Source organism: Malaya genurostris, chromosome 2 (assembly GCF_030247185.1).
Source record: "Malaya genurostris strain Urasoe2022 chromosome 2, Malgen_1.1, whole genome shotgun sequence".
In the NCBI taxonomy this organism is placed as follows: domain Eukaryota; kingdom Metazoa; phylum Arthropoda; class Insecta; order Diptera; family Culicidae; genus Malaya; species Malaya genurostris.
Window position 1 is genome coordinate 113969936 of NC_080571.1, and position 15000 is coordinate 113984935.

The following is a 15000-nucleotide window of genomic DNA, read 5'->3' on the forward strand; positions in this document are numbered from 1 at the left end:
ATTTGGGATGCCGCGGTCGACACTGCGTTCCAGTTCTCTACGCAGTGGCACATTCTCTGGATCAGGTTTTCCGGTGTGGTGTCCCTGCCGCATGCCTCCAGTAGCTCACTCCTTTGAGCCGCGAAACGGGAACATGCGAACAAGACGTGTTCAGCCGTCTCGATCTCGTCTGGGCAGCCAGGACATACAGGGGATGTCGCGTGGCCGAACCTGTGGAGGTACCATCTGAAGCACCCGTGCCCTGTGAGGAACTGCGTCAGGCCGAAGTTCACTTCTCCGTGAGGTCTATCTAACCAGCTCGAGACCCTAGGTATGAGCCGATGTGTCCACCTGCCCTTGGTTGAGCTGTCCCACTCTTGTTGCCATCTGCGTAGAGAAGCGGCTTTGGAGGCCCTACGGGCGTTCCTGTCTCCTCGCATGCTGTAGCGCTCCGCGTCTTCCTTCACTATCAGACTGATAGGCATCATGCTTGCAACCACGCAGGCCGCATCCCTCGATACAGTGCGGTATGCACTGATTACGCGAAGACACATCAGTCTATGCGTACTCTCCAGCATCTGTGCGTTGCGTTCCACATTCAGTGCCGACGCCCATACCGGGCTGCCGTACCTGAGGATCGAAACTGCCACTCCTGCCAGTAACCTTCGTTTACTGGAGCGCACAGGCGAGCTGTTGGCCATCAAACGAGAGAGCGCCGCGATCGCTGTTGATGCGCGCTTGCAGGCGTATTCAACGTGCTTGCTGAAACTGAGTTTGTCGTCAAGCATCACACCCAATTGCTTCAGTGATCTCTTGGAGGGGATCACGCAGTCTCCGGCATGTACCAGCGCCTCCTGTTCCGATTTGCGGTTATTTACCACCATCACTTCTGTTTTGTGGTGCGCGAGTTGCAGTTTCCTGCTACGCAGCCAGTCCTCCACCAAGCAGATTGAGTGTGATGCACTCAGTTCGACCTCTTCGATGGATTCGCCGTAGACTGTCAGCGTGACGTCGTCCGCGAACCCGACTATCTTGACACCCGGAGGGAGCCTCAACCTCAGTACTCCATCGTACATTATATTCCACAGGATCGGGCCCAAGATAGATCCCTGTGGTACTCCAGCCGTGATTGGAGTGCTACGTGTGCCTTCGTCGGTCTCATAGAGCAATACTCGGTTCTGGAAGTAGCTTTCCAGAATCTTGTACAGCCCTTCCGGTACTCCTAGTCGAAGTAGGGAATCAGCAATGTCTGCCCAGCAAGCACTATTGAACGCGTTCTTGACGTCTAGCGTTACTACCGCACAGTAGCGGATCCCTCGTCGTTTGCGCTGTATAGCTACCTCCGCCGTGGTTACCACCGATGTTATGGCGTCCACCGTCGACCTGCCTCTGCGGAACCCGTACTGTTGACCGGACAGTCCTCCTGCCTCCTCTATGAAGGGGGCTAGCCTGTTGAGGATGATTTTCTCAAGGAGCTTACCCACAGTGTCTATCAGACAGATTGGTCTATACGCCGAAGGATCGCCTGGGGGTTTCCCAGGTTTCGGTAATAGTACCAACCTTTGTCTTTTCCAAATGTCTGGGAACATACGCTCGTCCAGACATCTCTGTATGACCTCCCTGAACATGTCCGGTTTAGTCATTATAGCCGCCTTTAGAGCCACGTTCGGGATACCGTCTGGCCCCGGGGCTTTCTTTGTATCGAGCGATCTCGCCGCAGTGAGCAACTCCTCGTTCGTCACCTTTACGACTTCATTCGCTGGTAGCGGAGCTGGCTGCCAGGGGGACGTGTCGTGGTGGGGAAAGAGGACCGTTATGATCTCCTTCAACCTCGCCGGACTACGTTCAGGGGGTGCTAGCGCCCCTCTCGTTTTGGCCATCACCATCCTGTAGGCATCGCCCCATGGGTTGGAGTTGGCTCCCTCGCATAGCTTGTCGAAACAGGCTCTTTTGCTTGCGCTGATGGCCTTGTTTAGTGCTAGCTTCGCCGCTTTGAACGCCGTGTTCCTCTCCATCCTCATCTCCGCTGATCGAGCTCTTTGCATCCTTCTTCTAGCCCTGAGGCAGGATGCGCGAAGGCGTGCAATTTGCTCGTTCCACCAGTAGACCGGTGGTCTATTGGTCCTCGGTTGAGCCTTTCTAGGCATGGTCGCGTCACACGCCCGTGACAAGATAGCGACCAACTCGTCCCCTCTCAGGTTCGCGTTGTGCTCCTCTAATTCGAGGGCAGCGCAAAACGTTTCGCGGTCGAAGTTAGCCACCTTCCACGCAAGAGTTTTGGGAGTATTACTCCTCCTTGTGTTTCTCGCCAATTGGCCGATCGTGTAGCGAATGGCTAGATGGTCGCTATGGGTGTAGCCATCATCAACTCTCCAATTAAGATCTCCAGCTAGGCCGGGACTACAGAAAGTCAGGTCGATAAACGACTCGACTCCGTTCCGCTGGAAGGTACTTTTCAGTCCATCATTCGCTAACATGACGTCCAACTTGGCGAGGGCCTCCAGTAACGTCTGTCCTCTCCTATTGGTGAAGCGGCTGCCCCAAGCCGTTGCCCAGGCATTGAAGTCTCCGGCTATCACCACCGGCTTCCGACTCACCAGGTCTGCGGTCAACATGTCGACCATCCGAGTGAACTGGTCTATTGACCATCTCGGTGGTGCGTAGCAGCTACAATAGTAAACTCCGTTTACCTTAGCTATGGCTACTCCCTCCGCTTGTGTTTTCACCACCTCTTGCACTGGGTATCGACCAGTCGTCAAGATCGCCACCGTCTTGGCTTCGTCAGACACCCAGTTCCCGTTATCTACCGGTGTGTGATAGGGATCCGAAAGAATCGCGACATCAATGCCCCATTCCGTCACTGACTGGTGCAGCAATTGCTGGCCAGCTGCACAGTGATTAAGGTTCAGCTGTATTACTTGCATGCTGATTTACTCCCTCCACTTGTTGAGCAAGTAGGTCCGCCCATGACGTGGTTTGTGGCCTTCTTCTTGCTCGCGCATAGCATGCAACGTGGCGTTCTTTCGCATGCATACGCCTTGTGCCCCTCGCCGCCGCAACGCTTGCAGAGGTTGCTCCGGTCTGGGCCTTTGCAATTCCACGACTTGTGGCCAGGTTCGAAACACCTGAAGCACATGTCGACCACCGGCGGTTGGTAAGCGGTCACTGGGCATACCGACCATCCGACCTTTAGCCTGCCCACTTTGAGGACCTTATTGGCATCCGTGGCCGATAGCTTAAATGTAGCTATCTGGGTGCCCTGTGGTCCTTTCCTCATGCGGATGGATTCCCGTGAGACATCCACACCTCCTTGCTCCTTGATGGCCATGGCAAGTTCTTCTGCGGTGGCGATTTCGTCCAACCGTTTGCACTGGAGTGCAACCTCGTTACGCAGGGCTCTAACTTCGGCCGTATCGCCCAGGACTTGTTGGGCAAGCGCAACAAGCTCCGTTCCGCCCTGAGCTCCCTTTTTAAGCTCGAGCAGCATCTCTCCCGTCTTCGTACGACGAATGCTGCGAACCTCTTTGCCAAGCTCAGCAAGCTTTGCCTCGCTCCGCATGGCCTTGAGCACATCGGCGTACTTTTCTTTGTCGGCCTTAACCAACAAAGCCTCTCCTTTGTCCCTAGCCTTCCTCGCGGGAATGGGCCCGGCCTCTTTTGGGACCTTTTTCTTTTTGGCGACCTTCACCCATGGATTCTCGCCGGGTTCGCTTACATGGCTCGGATCCGGGGTTCGAGTGCCGAGGTTTGGGTTGAGCCCCTCGCCACGTTCCTTCGCCCCATCAATTCCGCCATGGTCTTTGCTCCTTTTGGCCTTGGGAGTCAGGCGTTTACTGCCTGGAGAATCCCTGGCGCGTTTCCGGCGCTGTTTATTCCGCTCAATCGTGAGCCGGAGCGCATAGTCGACCGCCTCCTGTTTTTTGTCGGTATCGAAGATGAAGGGCTCTGTTTGAGAACACTTCTCCGACTTTCCGCCACCCTCTAGCCGCACTATCAACGCCTCTTGGTCCCTTTTAGCTACGTTCACGGCCTTACGTAGCTTCAGCAAGTTCGCCTTCAGCTCCTTGCTGATGTTGGATTTCTCCTGCGCGAATTCAATAATCGCGTCGAGCTGTTCTATGACCGCTGTCATACTCGGCTTGATTATTTCCTTCGCTCGCTCCTGGGACTCAGGCTGGTTCACTGGTTTGACGTGGACATTGCTGTCGCTCGTCTCCTCAGCTACTGCTTCGCTCTCCTTTCTCGCACCCGTTCTGGATGGGGACCTCCTCAAACCCCCTCTTGCGAAAGGGTTTACCTCCTCACTCGACGCCGATGTTGATGGTGTTGAACTCATGATTTTATATGGGTCCCCCTTATGGCTGCCGTCAAACCCAGCCGAAAGTAGTCGCTATCATGATCCCATGGTTACCTATGCGGTGCAGTGAGGCCATGCGAGGGTTGGCTTTACGCTCAGAGCCGGATCAGCGCAAATCAGGAAAAGGGCATCTGAACCTACTTCCACCCAGTCATCCCAACCAGGTGGCTGAAGGTGAGACGGCGTGCCATAAGGCCTGCCACGGTTTTATGGGACGGAAGGCAGCTGCGGCATTAGCCTACTCGCCATTTCAAGCCGGTTCCACCCTGCTTTACTGAAGGAGTAGAATACCGCAGCTGTCAGCCCTAGTTTCTCTATATATTCCGATCTACCGTGTCGTATCCATGGATGGTGTGGTAGCCAGTATACCATAGTTAGGACCTCACTGGCGTTAGTCCTAACGTGCCGAGTCGGCACTCCCGTTGGGCTTGTGCACTTTGAGCGGCACACGATCGCTTTGGTAGGACTTGCTTGCGGATACATGCAGCTTTTTGTAGAGGATTAGCAGAGCCCACTGCCAAACCCCACCGCATCCTGGGCAAGCCCTACAACTCGCAGTTGCCGGGGGAGGGGTCGTCAAGCCTTTAGACATAGTCCCTGCTGCCCCAAACCTCCTCCGACCAAACCATAGTGCACCACATCATGGTTGGACTCCCTCATATAGCCATTACGCCTCACTGTTCGTACCTGTCCAACCAAGCCGTAATGTACAACATCATGGTTGGACTCCCTCATATAGCCATTATGCCTCACTGTTCGTACCTGTCCAACCAAGCCGTAATGTACAACATCATGGTTGGACTCCCTCATATAGCCATTATGCCTCACTGTTCGTACCTGTCCAACCAAGCCGTAATGTACAACATCATGGTTGGACTCCCTCATATAGCCATTATGCCTCACTGTTCGTACCTGTCCAGCCAAGCCGTAATGTACAACATCATGTTTGGACTCGCTCATATAGCCATTATGCCTCACTGTTCGAACCTGTGCAGCCAAGCCGTAGTGTACCGCACCATGGTTGGTCGACTCACATGGCATGCACCCCCTCCGGACCAAATTGACCATACGCTCAAAATGCATTTTTTGGGCTCAAAAGTCAATATTTTCGACGCATACGTTCCGAAATGTGGTCCCCCTATAGATAGATTTGTGGCCAAAACAGGCCAACTTTATCATGATTTGTAATAACTTTAACGCGTCGGTCCACCGCAACCAGCGGAACCGTATACTACGGTACCGTCAGTGAGACAACTATGCCTCGCATCGTGCGGCAGACCGACCGGAACGTAGAAGGCGGTTTCGCTGACATGCCCACTACAAGGGCCATTAATGGTTCATCATATGGCAAACTGATGGGAACATCTTAGACGAGTATGGGGATGTATCCCACTACAAGGGCCATTCATGCCACATCATATGGCAAACTGATGGGAACGTCTAAGGCAAGTATGGGGATGTATCCCACTACAAGGGCCATTCATGATACATCATATGGCAAACTGATGGGAACATCTTAGACGAGTATGGGGATGTATCCCACTACAAGGGCCATTCATGCCACATCATATGGCAAACTGATGGGAACATCTTAGACGAGTATGGTGATATATGGTAAATAAAAACTTGAAAAAAACTTAAAAAAAATAAGCACGTCATCGAACGATCAAGTCGTTCGAGACGTGCTATACAGTCCTAGTACGATACCTCCACTAGGTCATGTACTATCCACGGGACCGATTACCAGAGTAGAATCAGTTGGCAAGAGACATAGAATGTCGCACTATACCACTATATGGTATAGTGATATAGTGCGAAAAGTTTTACTGACAGTAAATACCTAATACTAATACCAGTTTTTGCAACCGGGTTACTTGACCAAGTTTCCATCTGTTGATCACATCGACCCAGTGATATAAAGTTCTGGGTCGTACATGTCGTAACAATTGTTAAGTGCACGAGTGGTTTAAGATTGGTGATTGGTTGAAAACGTATCTATGGCTAACGCCTAACAGCGATGCACATGCAGCGAACCGCTCCCGTATACGCGTCCGTAGTTATGTATACAGTGTTAACCGTTAACGCCTATCGATGCGGCATAGACAGCGGACCGCCCATATACGTGTCCATGGTGATGGTTCGTACCGAGAGGCATTATTTAAAATCGTTGTTACGGCTTACTTTGGTAAACGAACGTAACGACATATGGTGCGTTCTGGTAGTTTTGCGACGTACTTTCACGACGTGAAGTCCGTTTTGGAAAATCTGCGCACAAATTTTTTGTTCCATACAAATGTGACCAAGTTGCAACCGGTCAACCCGGTTTACTAAGCGTATGCCTCTCATGCTGCGGCCTTCCAGCATGTTACCCATGTACGAACTGGCACATATCCCGCACGGATAGGCATTGCGCCTACGTTCGTAACTTATCACCTATCCCGCGTACTACGCTCACGTCAATTGCATTCGACAGAGCGGGGACGGCACTACCATATGTGAAACAGCTGGGTTTTGGAAAAAAATGCGGGTGTTGACTGAACTAAATCGGTTGTTGGAATAACTAAAAAAGTGTTGGACTTAGCTAAGAAAAAAAAATCGGATAGGTTGTTGGAAAAGCTAACTGAAAATATGTAGGTTGTTGGAATTGCTAACTACGGTTTGAAGGGACAGGTACGAACAGAGAGGCGAATAGCTATATGAGCGCTGGTGAAGTGGTGCACTACCGTGGCCCACTGCCAGATAGGTGGGAGCTCGGGTAAAATATTATCTCCCGGGCAACAATGAGATACCACCGTTGCTTCCGGCACTTGTCGGAGGCGTAGGAGGGAGAGTCTGTCAGGTTTCGTATCGTATTCCGAACGAATCCGGTTCAGACAAGGTTATAGTGATATAGTGCGAATTCAATATTGATCAAAGAAGTATTTATCAAGTGTGTGTGTTTAGATAGAGGAGCGTATTTAGAGTTAAACCATTAACGACTAAATTTTGTGTGGTGTTTATACGATGGCACCTACAACAAGAGCAGACCGCAATTAGCTGCAGCGGTCACTGACGGACATTGCGTCGTCATTGGTAGTAAGACAGGGCGATAAAGCTATCTGCAACATCGATCCCGCGTCAGGATGTCCATACGTCCAGAGTAGATTTGCCCCTGGCAACTTCATCCGTCACTTTCGTACCGTACATACGGAACGTGCATGTGCAAACAATCTCCTTACAATTGCCTATCCAATGGAGAAGAAGGAAAGAGTAATTCCTAAGCGTTTGATAGCTATTGACCGGCAGTTACTAATTGCGTCAGCAGTTAAGCTGACGACCTTCCATCATCTTCCTATTTCCTGCTTCGAGTGGGAAGGCTTCAAAGACTTACTGAAACCGATTACAACGACTCTTGGGTGCACTTTGAACCGTGTCACAATGAAATGTCATCTCTCGAAGACTGCCTGTCGTCTAAAAGAAATGTTGATAGATGAGATGAAAGGCAAGCTCGTCTGCTTGAAAATAGATTCTGCTGCCCGACACAATCGCCATATCTTAGGCATCAATGTACAGTATGCCCTAGACGAGCAGGTGGTCATTCGTACCCTTGGTATGATCGAAATCAAAGAAAGTCAAACAGCGGTGTTCTTGAAATCAAAAGTTATGGATACTTTGGCCGACTATGGGCTATCTCTTGAGAACATATTTTCCGTGACATGCGACAATGGGGCTAATATGGTGGCAACGGTTAGAAAATTAAACAATGATACGTACGTATGCCTACAGAGCAGCAGGCTGATGGTACGAACATAGATGAGCTGGATGAGTCGGATGTGATAGAGGATGATAAACAGTGTGAACGAAACGTTACTGCTGAACTGGCCAATGAACTGTCCGAAAGGATTACTCTTGTGAGATGTGCCGTGCATACCTTACAGCTTGCAATACTGGATGTTGTTGATAAATCCGATGAGTCTATCCGAGCCATCACTGCTGTTGCTAGAAAATGTAAGCTGGTGAAGTACCGGTCAGAGTTTGAAAGCTACGATGCTTCATACCCACCCGTCTGGAGTAGGACACGATGGGGTGGTATATTCAAAATGATGGAATCGTTCGTACACCAAAAAAGGTTTTTTAACCAGTTGGCCGATAATTTTCCCGAACTAGACCTTTCCAATCAATGGTCGTTCATTGAGCATTACTATGATACGTTTAAGCCGTTGTACATCTGCACAAAGCAAATGCAAGAGAAGCACGTGTCGTTATCTGACTTCTATATGGCATGGCTGATGGCAACGAGTGAGGTACAGAAAGTTCGCGAAAACTCTTTCAGTCCCCATTTACTTCGGTCGTTGAACAATAGATTGAACATTTTGCGCCAATTGAAGGCGGTTCAGATGGCATTATACCTGGATCCAAGGTTCAACTATCGAGGTTCTAAAATATTCACGGCTGAGGAAAAAGATAAAATTCAGCAATACATAGTCGATACATGGGAACGTATCTGCCAACTGGGTAAAACACCGGCTAGTACAAGTAGAGAATCGTCAGAGTCTACCGATGATTTTGATCAGTATCTTACGCAAATGTTTGGTGAATCCGTGAATCTTGGTTGCGAGACCGGGTTTCTTCAACAAGTTAAGTCTTTGGACCTAGAGCCACGCCAAAAACATAACTACAACGTGTGGGACCATTGGTTGCGCCGTAAGACTACGCACCCAGAGATATATGCAGTAGCAATGGTTGTACTATCCACACCATCGAACCAAGTCTCTGTTGAACGGTCTTTCAGTGCCCTTGCCTTGGTTCTCTCTAATCAACGCACTGGCCTTGGGAAAGATACGTTGGAAAACATTTTACTTATTAAATTAAACAAAGACTTATTCTCCAGGGCGCTGGGAACTGCGTATGATTGGAAGGGCCCAATCGACCCGGTTGACGATGATTCTCAGGAATGAATATGATACCGTTGATGCTCAACTGAATGTCGAATGAGACAAATATTGTCGTCTATCACTGGCTCATCGCCGGGTGATAGGGGGATAACTTTTGTTTACATTTTCATGAAATCAATTTCCAATGATACTGAAAGGGTTCGGCAGTCATGATACTTGTTATGATTCAATTAGCGACAATCGTCGTTGGGTGGACGATGATATATGTGTTGTCTCAATGTAAGCTCGAGTCATCATTGTGATAACGAATTTTTTCAGCACTGACAGTAAAACTTTTCGCACTATATCACTATACCATATAGTGGTATAGTGCGACATTCTATGTCTCTTGCCAACTGATTCTACTCTGGTAATCGGTCCCGTGGATAGTACATGACCTAGTGGAGGTATCGTACTAGGACTGTATAGCACGTCTCGAACGACTTGATCGTTCGATGACGTGCTTATTTTTTTTAAGTTTTTTTCAAGTTTTTATTTACCATATATCACCATACTCATTCAGTAAAAACCATTCAAGCGAAGAGGTTGTGTTTCGATTGTACTGGCTCGTGAGTTAACGGCTGCTACCGAGACAATTCTAAGCTTCAGGTAGTTAAACTGCCCATAGCAAACGCAATATTCGGGGCGTTTCCCGACTGGAAAGCTAGCAACGAAGGCCATCCCGTTCATACGCACAGAGGTGTAGAGACACAGAGGTGCGAGAGCATAGAAGTGACGAGTCACAGAGGTGCCATCGCATAAAGGTGCGAAGACGAAGGGGTGCAAAGGCACAGAGGTGCTAAAGCAACCCAGTGCTGATCTACCAGGTACCAGAATTTGTACGCTGCGTAGGATCAAAAGAGACGGCATATATCGCGAGGTGCTACACTGCAAGCATCGCATTTGATCGCCACCAAGAGCAAAAGCACTGTACCTGGGGTCAGGTACAGCAAGTGCAGTGGTGTTCACAACGACGGCAGAGCAACTGAGATAGCAGTAAACGACAGAAGACTGCCAATTGGAAACAGCAAAAGACTGCCAATTGGAAATCGTTGGAAGAGCTTCACGTCGTTCTTCACGATAAAGGAACAGAGACATCAACTACAAGGTAGATTTAATTTAATTTATTTTTTTATTTCTTATATCTGAAATTTTACTAAACATAAGTTTTTATTTTGGTATTATTAATTTACAAAAAAAATTTAATGTAATGGATGATCTCATGGAAGATCATCCGAATCCGATTCCGGATACTAGTAAAAGTTTAAATACTCCGAGGGCTAAACATTATCCACAGGGTACCACTGGGCCATGGATAGTCTATCTTCGAAAAAAAGAAAAGATTTTAAACTTGATGCAAATTACAAAGGATTTGACATCACATTTCTCTGAAGTTAAAGAAATCTGTAAGGTTAATAGAGATAAAATTCGAGTTGTAGTTAACGACTTGAAACAGGCAAACGATATTGTAACCTGTAAATTATTTGCTATTGAATATCGAGTTTACATTCCATCGAAGGAGGTAGAAATTGACGGTGTTGTGACTGAAGCAAGTCTGACAGCAGATGATTTACTTAAAAATGGAGTTGGCCGTTTTAAAAACTCCATGCTTGAGGGAGTTAAGATACTCGAGTGCAAACAATTGTACTCAGCATCTATTGTCGATGGAAAAAAGTCTTATCGTCCCTCAGATTCGTTTCGCGTAACATTTGCCGGATCTGCATTGCCTAGCCATGTCTATATCGATAAAATTCGTCTTCCTGTTCGGCTTTTCGTACCGCATGTTATGAATTGCACGAACTGTAAAAAATTCGGACATACAGCTACTTACTGTAGTAATAAGTCCAAATGTATCAAATGTCAAGGGCCTCATAAGGATAATCTTTGCGATAAAGATGTTGAAAAATGTGTTTATTGTGGGGAAAGCCCTCATGATGATCTTTCAGTGTGCGCTGCATTTAAGCTGCGTAAAGACAAAATGAAGCTTTCTTTAAAAGCACGGTCTAAGCGCACATATGCAGAAATGCTCAAAACGGTCATACATGTCTCCCCTTTGGAAACCGAAAACGGTTTTTCAAATCTTGCGGAGCCAGAGGAATCTGACTCTGACGGAAATAGTGAAGATACCTCGTTTGTCACTCCTCAAGGGTCTGTTAAGAGGAGATTAACAAACCACAAAATACCAAAAAAGACACCTAAAATTATACCTTCAAAAAAAGATCCCCGTGTTAAAGCTAAAAAGCCAAATTTAAAACCAAAAACTGTGCCTCCTGGTTTGTCAAATTCACAAACCAATCCAGGAACTAGCTCAAGAAAAGACAATAATCCAGTGGGCTCCATTTCACATTCACCAACAGGATTACTGAAATTTTCGGAAATTGTAGAATGGATTTTCGCTGCATTCAATATTTCTGAACCTCTAAAGACCATCATAACAGCATTCCTTCCAATAGCTAGAACTTTTTTGAAACAGTTATCAGCTCAATGGCCAGCTCTTACAGGTTTTGTATCATTTGATGGATAATTTATCATCCGCCGCAAATGATTCAATCACTGTCCTGCAGTGGAATTGTCGAAGCATCATGCCAAAACTTGATTCATTTAAAGTTTTGTTGCATAGTCAAAAATGTGATGTATTTGCTTTGTGCGAAACATGGCTTACATCAAACATAGCCCTAAATTTTAATGACTTTAACATTATACGTCTCGACAGAGACTCCCCGTATGGTGGAGTGCTTTTAGGAATTAAGAAATGTTATTCCTTTTATAGATTAAACATTCCTTCGACTTCTAGTATAGAAGTTGTTGCTTGTCAAATAAACATTAAAGGAAAGGACATTTGCATTGCTTCGGTATATATTCCTCCAAGAGCTCAAGTTGGACAACGACAGCTTAATGAAATTGTCGAAGCCCTTCCTGCTCCACGTTTGATTTTAGGAGATTTCAATTCGCACGGAATGATGTGGGGTTCCGTTTACAATGATAGCAGATCATCTCTAATATATAATATTTGCGACAATTTTAGCATGACGGTACTAAATATGGGTAGCATGACACGGATCCCAAGACCTCCTGCACGTCCAAGTGCATTAGATTTATCTCTTTGTTCGACTTCAATTCGACTAGATTGCACCTGGAAAGTATTTCCTGATTTACATGGTAGCGATCATTTACCAATCATCATCTCAATTAGCAGTAACAAAGGCATTGCTAATTCAGTTAATATTCCATATGATTTGACAAAAAATATTGACTGGATTAAATACCAAAGTAATATTTCAAGTGTCTTAACTTCAATGGAAGAGCTTCCCCCACTTGAAGAATATGACTTCCTCGTTTGTTCGATTCTGGAGGCCGCAGAACAAGCCCAAACCAAACGATTTCTTGGTCCATCGTCTAACAGAAGACCTCCAAATCCTTGGTGGGACAAAGAGTGCTCAGATGCTAAACACGCGAAACAAAATGCTTTCAAGACGTTTTTAAAACGAGGAGGAGGAACTCCTCAGAATTTTGAAAAATTCTTGGTTTTAGAAACCAAGTACAAGAACATACTTCGGGTTAAGAAATGCAGCTATTGGAGACATTTTGTGGAAGGTTTGTCAAGAGAAACCTCAATGAGCACTCTTTGGAATACGGCCAGACGAATGAGGAATCGTAACGTAGGAAATGAGAGTGAGGAGTACTCGAATCGATGGATATTTGATTTTGCGAGGAAAGTTTGTCCAGATTCCGTTCCTACGCATAGCATTGTTAGGGAGTCTTCTTCAAATGATGATTCCATTGATAGCCCCTTTTCAATGATGGAATTTTCCATAGCACTCATGTCTTGTAACAATAACGCTCCTGGATTGGACAGAATTAAATTCAACTTGGTGAAGAATCTGCCCGACCTCGCAAAAAGACGTTTGTTGGAATTGTTCAACAAGTTTCTTGAGCAAAATATTGTTCCACCTGACTGGAGACAAGTGAAAGTTATCGCCATTCAAAAGCCGGGGAAACCAGCTTCCAATCACAACTCATATAGACCCATTGCGATGTTGTCCTGCATCAGAAAATTGTTCGAAAAAATTATTCTACGACGTCTCGACACTTGGGTCGAGACGAACGGTTTGTTGTCAGATACTCAGTTTGGCTTCCGTAGAAATAAAGGGACGAATGATTGCCTTGCATTACTTTCGTCTGACATCCAAATTGCCTTCGCTCAAAAGCAACAAATGGCATCTGTATTTTTAGACATTAAAGGAGCATTTGATTCAGTTTCCATTGATGTTCTTTCAGACAAGCTCCACCAACATGGACTCCCAGCGGTTATAAATAATTATTTGCACAACCTTTTGTCAGAGAAACGCATGCATTTTTCACATGGCGATTTGGCAACAATCAGAATTAGCTACATGGGTCTCCCGCAAGGCTCATGCATCAGTCCGCTCCTCTATAATTTTTACGTGAATGACATTGACAGCTGTCTAGTAACCCCATGTACACTAAGACAATTGGCAGATGATGGCGTGGTTTCAGTTACTGGATCCAAAGCTATTGATCTGCAAAAACCATTGCAAGATACCTTAGATAAATTGTCCGTTTGGGCTGTTCATCTTGGTATCGAATTCTCTGCGGAGAAAACAGAGCTGGTCGTCTTTTCAAAAAAGCATGATCCCGCGCAACTTCAGCTTCATATGATGGGAAGAATAATCGAACAGGTTTTGACTTTCAAATACCTCGGGGTGTGGTTTGATTCCAAATGCACGTGGGGAGGACACATTAGGTATCTGATAACGAAATGCCAACAAAGAGTAAATTTTCTTCGAACAATAACAGGGTCTTGGTGGGGTGCTCATCCGCAAGATCTAATAAAATTGTATCAGACAACGATACTTTCAGTGATGGAATATGGATGCGTTTGTTTTCGTTCCGCTGCAAATTCTCATATTATCAAACTTGAGCGAATTCAGTACCGTTGTTTGCGAATTGCTTTAGGCTGCATGCATTCGACACATACAATGAGTCTTGAAGTTCTGGCGGGAGTTCTTCCATTAAAAGATCGATTTTGGGAGCTTTCATCACGCCTGCTAATAAGATGTGATGTGCTGAATCCCATGGTAATTAATAATTTCGAACGACTAGTCGAGCTTCGATCTCAAACAAAATTCATGACAGTATATTTTAACCATATGTCACAGGAAATCAACCCTTCAAGATATATTCCTATCCGTGTCAGCCTCCTAAATGTACCTGACTCAACTTTATTTTTCGACACATCCATGCAGCGCGAAGTGCGTGGAATCCCGGACCACCTACGCTCTATGGAAATCCCAAAAATATTTTCAAGTAAGTTCAGGCATATTAACTCTGAGAAAATGTTTTACACGGACGGATCGCGAATGGAAGAAGCGACAGGGTTTGGTATGTTCAACAATAATGTTTCGGCCTCATTCAAGCTTCAAGAACCTGCATCTGTTTATATAGCAGAGTTAGCAGCAGTTCATTATAGCTTGAATGTAATCGTCACATTATCTCCAAACCATTATTTCCTCTTCACAGATAGTCTGAGTGCAATTGAAGCCATTCGCTCAAACGCTGCTGGCAAAAATGAACCGTTTTTCTTGGGTAAAATAAAACAGTGTCTGAACGACATATTGAATAATAATTATCTAATCACAATAGTTTGGGTTCCGGCTCATTGCTCCATTCCAGGCAATGAAAGAGCCGATATTTTAGCCAAACGTGGTGCTATTGAGGGTGAAATTTATG